Source organism: Pinus tabuliformis, chromosome 7 (assembly GCF_031772625.1).
Source record: "Pinus tabuliformis cultivar Carrire ecotype Pingquan chromosome 7, CPIR1, whole genome shotgun sequence".
NCBI classification, from domain to species: Eukaryota; Viridiplantae; Streptophyta; class Pinopsida; order Pinales; family Pinaceae; genus Pinus; species Pinus tabuliformis.
The window spans coordinates 1,768,938,799-1,768,950,027 of record NC_142293.1 but is presented as its reverse complement, the minus strand read 5'-3'; the positions used below and the strand labels follow the sequence as shown (position 1 = coordinate 1,768,950,027).

At 34.2% G+C, this 11,229-nt stretch overlaps 1 long non-coding RNA gene across 1 annotated transcript; it reads right to left on the bottom strand.

Annotated features, from left to right (window-relative positions):
• Positions 1–405: 405 nt before the first annotated feature.
• LOC149255433 (uncharacterized) lies at positions 406–5,592 on the bottom strand. The gene is made up of 2 exons (XR_016266365.1): positions 5,225–5,592; positions 406–2,140 (listed from the first exon to the last, which is right to left on the bottom strand). It is a non-coding gene; the product is annotated as an uncharacterized LOC149255433 (long non-coding RNA).
• Between the last annotated feature and the right edge of the window lie 5,637 nt (positions 5,593–11,229).

Genomic DNA, 11,229 nt, shown 5'->3' with positions numbered 1-11,229 from the left:
TATATAACATCGATGTTACTGAAAAATTGACAGGAGACCCTGGAAAATAAATGGCCATTCCAGTCTACATTGAATTTTGTCATATTTTTATTCCAAGCAAAAACTGGTCAGTGGTTCAATTCTTCCGTGCTCTTTATATTATGAACAACCTGACCTTTCCATCAGATAAATAAAATAATTTGGTCGTTATATTACAAATTATTCTTCACATCCTAGTTCTACCGTAATTGCAGAAAAATGACATGGCAGTTATGATGAATTAATTATAGATTTGGACTGCAAGTTCCCCACAATTATGGCGTAAGTTCAGTTAGAAGGATCTGAATCATCATATTGATATCATACACGAATTACAGACAATGTGCCACATGATTGAATCCAAATACATAATCAATGAAGCAAGTGGACAGAATTTAAAAAGCTGAAATTGGGTTTCTGAAATATACAAAAATGGGTATATGAACCAAGTGGACAATATTTAAAAAGCTGAAATTGGGCTCCTAAAATATACAAAAATGGGTATCTGAATGCCTTATTAGTGCTCAGGAGCATGGCAACTGCCTGAACAAAAGAATGTCTGGACCGTATATAAGAAGTATACAAATAAGAAACCTAAACCCATTTATGTAAATACCCAAATCTACAAGAATCTCTCTGTAACCTGCCATGAGTATCACATAATTAGCACAAGCGATCGGACTAAAACCTGGACTGTGTAGTTGTCTGTCAATCTAATATCCTTAAAGAACTCCTTGACAGCTGTTGCAATAAGTTGCAGGGTCCAGAACTGTCTCTAATTAGTAACTATCAGGCTGCTGCTCTTACTTTGGTCTGTAGATCATGAATATTGAAGTACCCGAGCAATTGAAATACTAAAAGACAGATCCAAGGTATTTGCAGATCCTTGATTTCTTAGAGGACTAATCTCTGAGATAACTAAATGGGTTCCTCTGCTATGGCTTAACTTCTGCAATACACAAATCTCAGCCCTGCAAAAATGAGGGCTTAAGGATTGGAGTTCGAGCTGTCAACATGGGATCTTGTTGGAATATTATTGTGGCCTCTGGAAGGGCCAGATGGGGGAATAGGGGACCCCTTAGTAAGCAAACTGAAAGTAAGCCTGAAGGTCTTTGATGCCCATACTCCTGCATTGCCAATACCAGCATTCTGATTGCTGGGAATCACTTGCTTATGACCAACAATCTCCACAGCCTTTTCTTCTTTTGTGGCAAACCCATGTTTTGCATGTTCCATGTGGTTGTAAGGCCCAACTCTGGCATTGCATTGTACTGCAAGAATAGTCAGCAATACTAGCATGCTTAAGACCTTAATGGACTCCATCTGATTGCAGCTACAACAATATCTCCTGAAACCCAGATATAGAAAATATCAGATAATCTATAGATGTAGTACTGGGATTAAGTTACCAGCTCTCAGAGTAGGATTCCTCTTTTGTGATTGTATCCTCTGTCTGTCACTCTGCCTTCAGTACAACCGATGGTGGTCTCTGCTATTTCCGTTCCTGTGATTTAAACAATGTATCAAAGCCTGTAGCGCCTATTAATTAGGGTTCCAAGGGGACTTTGTCAACAAAGCAAAAATCCAAGAGGAGGTGCCTTTGTCTTCAAGCTCACGCTACTTGCAACATTCAAGGAATGCTCTTCTCTGTTCCTATTCAATTACAAACTCTAAAATGTCAACGCAGTTGCCATGTAGGTCACTCAATCAGTCATCCTAATTCCAAATTATCCAGAGCTCTTTTCACATCTTCAATTGCGTTCCAGACCCAATCCTTTCCCCAAAATTCGGACTTGTTTCAATTTGTCAGCCAAAAGTAGCAGAGGCCGGATTGTTATCTCTTAACACTTAAGTCAATTACATTCTGAGATAGATTATTCCAATTATTACTGTCCGTAGTTACTGTTATCACGGAAGTAAGTATGATGCAATTAAAAAAACACGATGGTCAAATGGTGCCGGGTATATTTCTTCCCATACCAGCATAGCATGGCAAGCCGCCATGACCCACTCCAGCAGCTGTGCAGAGACCACGCGGAAATTATTATGCAATTTCTTTGCCCAATTGGAAAACGTGGACCAAATTCCCGAAACGTGGCAGCCATGGAGCAGAGAACCTGATCTGAAGGTACACAAAACACATCAATTTCGGCCAGTAAGATGGAATTGAAGACAAATTTTACTTGATTCACATAAAAATAATTTCGTTTTTAAAGTTCCCAATCTCTTCAGACATACCAAAATTGTTAGGGTGGTTCTATATTAATTTTGGGCAATTATAATTTTCAGATTTCTCTTAGAAATCATAAACTCATGACAAAAAAAAATTGATAAAGAGTACCTATATTATTTCAAAAATTGACAAGAGTCCTCATAAAAAAGAATGAATTTGGTTTGTTTCAGAGATTTTACTAAATTGTTTTAAATTTTTAGCATAGTTTAATAAATTGATTTTTGTCATTTTTATAAAATAGATATAATTTCAGATAATATAAATTGTTTTTTAATAGTAAAATAGATTCACCTTCTTAAAAATAAACTTTAACAAATTTCTTTTCACAATCATAAAATTTAAGATAAAAAAAATTGATAAAAAAAATATACTCATAACATTTCATTTCAAATAAATTATTATCAAAAATTGATAAAGTTCTCGTACAATAATAAATTTGTTTTTGAAAACAGATATTTTTAGTGTTTTGGTTTAAATTTGTCATCAGTTTAATAAATTTATTTTTACTCAAAATATATATAATTCTTAATGACATTATAAGAGTTCACTCAAAATATATATAATTCTTAATAACATTATAAGAGTTTACGGTTTAAATTGCATTTTTAATTGTAAAAATGGATTCATAACCTTAAAAAACTCTTACAAAATTTTCTTAACAATTATAAACTCAAAAGACAAAGTAACAAGTACTCATAACGTTTCTTTTCAAATGAGTTATTTTCAAAAATTAGTACAGTCTTGATAAAATAATGAATTTGTTTTTCTTTTATAAATTCAGAGATATTACTGTTCTTCACAATCATAAACTCAAAAAAGAAAACAAATTTGATAAAGACTACTAATAAGATTTTATTTCAAATGGGTAGAGTCATGAAAAAATAATAAATTTGTATTTTTGAAGTCAGAGATTTTACTATTTTGTTTAAAATTTTGACATCATTTAATGAGGTGATTTTTTTGGTTTTTTTTTCTCCAAATTAATATAATTCTTGATAACATCATAATGTTTCATGGTTTAAATTGTATTTTTGAATGCAAAATACACTTAATACATTTGAAATATACATATTCAACTACTTAAAACTATATTTTTTCATACTTTCTACTTCATTTTAGTCAAAATCAACTTTGGTTTAATTTGCATTGTTGAATGTAACTTGAAAAACCTTTAATACAATTGAAATACTCAACTATTTAAAACTACAATTTTTCCAATATTTTACCTTAGTTTAAATTATATTTTTAAATGCAACTGAAAAAATCCCTTGATACATTTGAATTATACAAATTTGACTACTTAAAACTACAATTTTCTAAAATCAATTGAACAACCTCCAGAATAAAAGCCAGAAAATAACTTCATTATATTACTGTTAAATATTTTTAAAAATTATGGTTATCTGTTAGTTAACGAGACTGTTTTTTTGCCCTGAAAGTTATGCAAATTCTGGTCATATTTTTGATAAAATCCAGCATAGATTTTTGTAAATCCAAGTTGCAACTGTCAAACTTCAAGATCTTAGGTTCCATATAAGTTTCTGATGGTGCTGAATCCATTTCCACCATAAAAAACAAGATCCACGCGAGTGCATGGCTCGATGGTCGGGGCAAACGGCTGCCACTCACCCCACCATCGTTCTATCCCCTAATTGTATAGCTGTGCAGCAGCATATATCAAGCTCCAATGTGGTTGTAATGTGATGTAATGAGATGGGACAGTTGTCAGTGTGTTCTGACAAGTATATATGTACAAAAAGAGGGCCCATAAATGCTTCTTAAGGGAACTAGCCCCTCCCATTTAAAAAAAAGATTTTTAAAAAGTTTTACCCAAATTCCAGCCACTTTTGGCTATCCGAACAATTCCTCCACTTCCGTAGACAACTCCCCTATCTTTTAATACACTATCTTTTAAAATTCCAACATGTAAACCATGATTTCCATTGAATTTACTGACAGCCCTGATTTCCATTGAATTTAACTCTCTGAAATTGAAAAATACCAATGTCTGAGTGTCCTTTTATCTCAATCAAATCAAAATTTAATTATGAAAAGTCCAACCCTACCCCATCGTTCCAATCAAAATCCAATCAAACGCTTCCCCCAAAATACATTTACCAAGAATAAAAATTACTGCAGAATAACCTTCCAACGAAAAGTTTTTGGGCTCATGGGAGTTTGGGTGTGTGTCATTGTATTCTTATTATATCATGTGAATTGCAGAGGACAGTGCGTGAATCCAGCAGTATTTTTAGGAACTGTGTACATCCTTTTTGAGACGCGGATAACGATTCAGAAATGCATACTTCTTTTCAAAGCGAGACTCCTACTTCTTTTCAAAGTACTGGGATGAATAGGTACCCTACAAGGGGCTACAAGGTTCCAATTTTATAATCAAGGCCAATGTCCTGTGACTCTATTAATTTTTCAATTGCACGGAACAGGGTCCCAGGGTCCCATTCCTTTTTATTTGACTGTACAGAGAAAAAAAACTTTAAATACATTCTTCATATCTTTATATCTTGGGAAACTGAACATGCATGTCCGTGTATGCAGCGTGGCCCGTGGGTCTTCCCTTTTTAACGACACAAACGCCGCTTTTCTATCATTAATTTCTGTATTGACTACATGAATTCAGGCTGTCTAATTATTATATGTTTTTGGAGGTTTTGGCCTGCTAAACAATTTTTTTTTCCAAATCTTATTTTTTATTGGAAGTTTTGGTTGGCCAAACAATTTTTTTTTTAAGAATCTTAATTTTTATTGGAAATTTTTGACCGATCAAACAATTCTTTCTTTCAAATCTTCATCTTTATAGTTTAAATTGGATTTTTGATTATATATATAAATTCAGCGCCCTAAAAACCCTAAAATTTTTAAATTATAGAAAATTCACTGATTCAAATAAATTTCTTCCCAATTCAAAAACAAATTAAACCAAAAAATACACCAGAAATCCATCCAAAAACTTACAACCAATAAAATACGGCTAAATATGTATTCATGGCGGAGGCCACGGACTCCAGGACACCAGTCTCCCCTTGAAATAAAACTCCGTGATTGAAAATCACAATTGCCGTCCCATCAAGCTTTACAGGACATGTATAAAGTCACGGTACGCCACATTGGCCGGCGTGACCATTAATACGCCGGCCTTTTCGGATCGTTGAGACTCAGGAGCAGCACGTTCATGGTACTGAAATCTGCATTTAACAAATCCTTTTTGGAATTTGCCACCGTCATCTAAATTCATAAGTTCTTCTGTTGTGCACTGTGCAGTCGCTAATTTTATTTAAAGGAACTTGTACAAATTGCTTGCAGTTATGATAATGTATAGTGTTTTCTCCCTGCAATGGATTATATGGAATGTTTGTTGGGGTTGTTTTTTTCTATATATTTATGATGAGTTCACTGTTGCACCAGCTGGATGGATAACAAATTTAATTATGGGATATTGTTATTAGGATTGGTTTTTTAGCTACGAAAAATGAAGATACTTTTTATTAAAAAAAAATTGTTTATATATATATATATATGTTAAAAGTTAAGTTTCACCAAATTAATATGTAAAAATCAATGTACACAAAAATATGTAGATATCTATTTTATGTAACTTTTTATTTAACTAAATATATAAAATATAACATAGAAATTCTAAAAGTTTTATAGTATAGTGGAAAAAATGGAAGCCCCACATCAAAAGTAGAAAAAATTAATGTAAAGAGGATATTCTTTGTAATATGGAAAATGTAATTGGCATATGTTAAATATATTATCTCCCCATTTTGATATTTGTGGTTCACTTTTGATACGGCATTAACAATATCATTTTGTTCCTTTTATATGTGAAAGAAGTTCACCCATGAAAAACTTTAATGAACTTCCAAATTCTTTTCATATAATTAGAAAGTAAAGGAGCGCTGAAAGTAGATCGCTCTCATACCCATTCTATAACCCCTTTGAATCTCCATATATATCCATAGACTCTATAGCCCCATAAAGTCAATACCTCTCCATGATTATTGGAGCCAACACCACCACTCTAGCCGAAATGATAATAAAAACCTAGCTTCATGACAATGTATGCTCCACAACCACAAATATTGTTTTCTATGCCCCATCTAAAAACCTACATGATATCTACCACAAATATCCATTAGGTGAAAAGTTCTCAAGGATCCATTTTCTATAGTTGACCCAGATTCATTGAGATAAGGAACAATCTGTTTACAAGTGCAGAACGTATTCAGGAGGGAGTACTCAAATATAAGTGCATTTCGATATCTCCAAATACCTCGAAAAATATAGAGGGGAATTATTCGATATTCCTTATATCAATGCATCCAATCCTGCAAGCAATATTCCAAAGAATATGTGTTCCAAATAGCATGAATATTCAAAATTTGTAACACACCATATCAAATATTAACCGCATATGGGAAACATAGAAATAAATGGGTCACATCCTCATGTTCTGTTTTGCAAAGTACGCACCACGCCAGGCCTATGAAACCCCTGTGACATAAATTGTCCCATGTCAGAATCCTATTATGCACAACCAACCAACCATAACATTTCAGTTTAAGAAGAATATTCCAACCCCATATTTTTATGTACCAACTCCTGCCCTCTGATAATTGGGATGAATGTGTGATGTGCCTATATGCCTCCTTCACTGAAATCTTTCCTATGACAGTATTACCATCCCATGTGTAGAAATCTTCTTTTTTGTTTAATGAAATACCAACCAAGCATATGTTTTTCACAAACATGTCCCATGTTACAACCAAATCGCCAACTAAGCCAAGATGCCCAAAGCATGTCCAAGAATGGTAAATGGTAGAGATATCTCCTGAGACCTGAATTTGATTTAATTAATATATGCCTAGATTGTGCATATATCTGAGGAGAGGATTAGGCAATATGTGATTACCCACGAAACCCCTAATGGGATCCAACCCAATTACTACCATATAACTAGATCCAACCTACCATTTCAAGTTCCCAAGCAACCATGTTTTAACTTTCATCATGTTGTGCCATATGTATGAAGTTGAGCATGAAGACCGAGCCCCATCTTTGATTCATGACATCAATGTTCTATTTCTCATATATTTCTCTTTTATGATATTTTGCCAAAAACCACTAGTATTTAAAGCACACCAAAAATTATTCATCAACATAGCCCAACTTAATTTTTCTATATTCTTACTATCCCATCCCCCTTACTCATAGCAAGGATATCTAGACGAGCTAGATGGATTTTTTCAGCACCTTTAGATCCAACCCAAAGGAACTTTGAAATGATAGAATTTATCTTTAGAATGATGCTTTTGGGTAGCATATAAAGGTGCATCCAATAAACCACAATGTTTTGTAATATCACCTGAACAAGAACCAATCTACCACCGATAGTTAACCATTTACGAGACCATAAAAGCAACCTTTGTTCAAATTTAACAATCAACCAACTCTTGAATCCTTGATACTATAACAATTTGGTTTTAGAAAGAAACCAAGATATTTAAATCCACGATCCAAAGATGTCCTATCCACCACAAAATATTGGCAATCTCCAAAACATCTGCCACTTCAGGAGAGGAAGCAGTCAATAGGGATTTTGTTTTACTCATGTAGAGACCTGTAGCATCACCAAAAGAGATAAAAAAAAAAACTGATGCATGGAAAACCATTGTATAATAGAAAATATCCCAGAGAAGAGATCATCATCCACAAAGATTAGATGGGATATGTAGAAATGCTTTTTGTAATCCTCACACCTGAGAAAGACCCATTAAATTGCACCACTGATATCTTTATTCTCAATCCATTTATAACCAACAAAAATAAAATTGGAGATAGTGAACAACCCTGTCATAACCCTCTGGAGGCCTTGAAAAAACAAGAAGGCATACCATTGATTAAAGAAACAAAATTAACAAATGTGATGGATGCCATAATCCAATCAATGTTCCTCAAAGAAATGCCAATATTATGTAAAATCGTGCATAAATAAACCCAATCTACGCAATCATATGCCTTAACCGAGTTAATTTTTATCATACAAGAATCCATGTTTTAACCTTGATGGAATGTAGACATTCCCATGCTATGGCCACTGCATTCTGAATATGTCAATTTTTTAGTAACCTAAATTTCTTCGACGTGATACATTAGTAAATATTGTCTTTCAATCTAATAGCAATGCTATTTGAGATCAATTTGTACACAAAATTGGAAAGAGAAATGGGCCTAAAATCCACAAAAGAAGAAGCACATGATACTTTAGATATCAATGTAATATAGGTGAAAATTACCGCATTAGAAATGCTACATGATGTTCTTGATTCTTCAGCTAAATTGAGCAAATCTTGTTCCATGATATCCATGAAATGGAGGAAAATTTTCACCAGCCAAATGTCTGGGCCAAGACTTTTGCCCTTAGCAAAATAATTCAGGATAACCATCAGTTCTTCAATTATGATAATCTTGCCAACATGTGCATTATAAACTTCGTTGAAAATTTGAGGATAATTATTAATGACCTCCAATTGATTTTTAAAATCCACCCCATCCCTAGCCCTATATAGATTTCCAAAATACCGGAGAACCTCTTTATGCAAATCCCTTTGTGAATATATGCTACATCCATTAACATCCTTCAATTCCCATATAGTGTTTTCCCTCCTCCGGTCGAAAGCAAATGTATGAAAGAATTTAGTATTTTTGTCTCCCCAAGAAACCCAGATGGCCCGACTTTTTAATCTCCATTTCGCCTCTTATGATTTTAGGATCTCCCTCTTACACCTCTTGAGATCCAAATACAATTTTCTTTTATGCATCAGAGAAATAACCATGTGATATAGGATCGGACAATGCCAAAAGAGTTTTGTCTATTTCAATTAATTCCTTAATGTATGACTACTTCCTATCTCTAGTTCATCACTTCACCACTTTCTTTAAACCATTGAGCTTCTGACATACCCTATCCATCTAGGAGACCCCTGAACATTTTCCTATGTAGACCATGTGGATCGTACCAAGTTCTCAAATTCACTGTCTTCAAGCCAAGTATGGTTAAATTTTAAGGGAAATCCTATCCAATCACTATGCCCACACCACTGAAGAAAAATCAAACCATGATGAGATAGCCCCGATGGGACTACCCAAGATCATAAAGAGCCCAACCTCTCAAACAAGTTTTCATGTATCAAGTAGTGATCCAATCACTTAGCTACTCCATCGGGCCTCGAATGTCAATTCCTCCAAGTTGGAATAAGGGGATTCAGTATAATATTGATCAAGTTATTATTATCAAACAATCCCTTAAAGTAGCCCCCCAACAGAGCCATTTTACATTTATCTCCATATATCTCATTTACATTCACAGTAAAATTCATGTCACCCAACAAAATTAGGGAACCAATATTTAGTATCCCACAGGAATCCAACCTATCCCATAACCATTGTCTCGATTCATATGGGGCATATACATTCAATATATGAAACCTGAAACAAGATCCTCTGACAAAACCCAAAAGAAATAAACTTGCAAAATATTTGTATGCCAAGAAGTTAACAACCCAAGGATCCTAAAGAGCATCCAGGCCTACCAATAAAGCCAGAGTATCCATCACACAAACCCTCCAACCAAGGAAAATTATTAATAGAGATGGACATGCCTTATCCCCAGGCACCATCGTCTCCTGAAGAAGAATAATCCAGGGACAAAGAGACTTAATAAAAAATATCAGGGCATTGTATTTTGAGGAATTCCCCAAGCCTCTAATATTTAATGACACAGTTTTCATATTAGACTCTTCCAGACGGGCACACTTTCTCTAAGAGCCTGAGAATAAGAAGTCATAGGAGAGGAATTTTGGATAGGGTCCAGATCATCCATATATTTTAATGAAGTAATAAGAGAGACCAGATCAATAGGCAATTCCTTTAAGTGTTTGGCTCATTGCTTTTTACGAATAGTAATATTCCTTCTAGAATTTGGACTAACCATCACACAATATGATAGAGGTATATTCAAACGAATGGAGAGAGAATCCAATCCTATTTCCAAAATTTGTTTAATAAATTCGATGTTGTTGCCTACATAATTTGTAGGGGAAAGGTCCCTAGAAAATAGTTGGAAAATGCAAAGTCGTAACTATTAATTTGAAATTTTCTTAACCTTAATACTTGTTTGTGAGCTTTATTATTCTTCTTATGTTTTTGATTAGATCTTCTTCATTAAACCAATATCAAGAGAAAAATAAATACAATGGACACAAAAATTAGGCTCCAAGCTAGGGCAAAGCCCCTCCTAAGATAAAACCAAAAAAATCCTCTTCTTATAGAATCTACTTCAAATGAGACCACAAAGACCCAAAAACCTAGACCAAGTACTCCTCTAAGTACCAAGTCATCCCTTCCAATATCACAACTCAATCTCGCATTAACCTGCTTCTAGTTGTAACTTCGACCATGCCACTTCGTCATGCAGCTTTGTTTTGAAACTTCAACCCTATAGCCGTTGTAGAAACCCTAGTTTTTCTTCTTCAAGAGATCCTTCTTAGAGCAAGATAACTCCTTCTAAGGCCATGAAGTCAAGAAAAATTATTCCTTCTTCCAACAACTTAATATTCAATCTCATCCTTTTGTAACTCAAACCTGCAGTTTTAGACTTCTTTGTAGCTGCAGTAATCCTAGAACTTTGCACGTGTGGGAGAGATAGTTCCCAAAAAAGAAATTATTTGCCTCCTTTTGCCTTCTAGACCTTCGCTCCACCTTCCTTGCCTCTTCTAGTTGTATATCGAAAGTTTCAAGAGAGTTCGAACTTGTTGGTGAGTGAGTCACAAATGAGGTCAAACTACTCCTTTATATAGCCTTTGCAAGTGGTCAAATTCCTTCCTTTAGGCCGAATTGAAGCTTCCTAGGCTGATTTGTACTTTGGAGGTTTCCATGACTTTCTAGACTCAAAATAA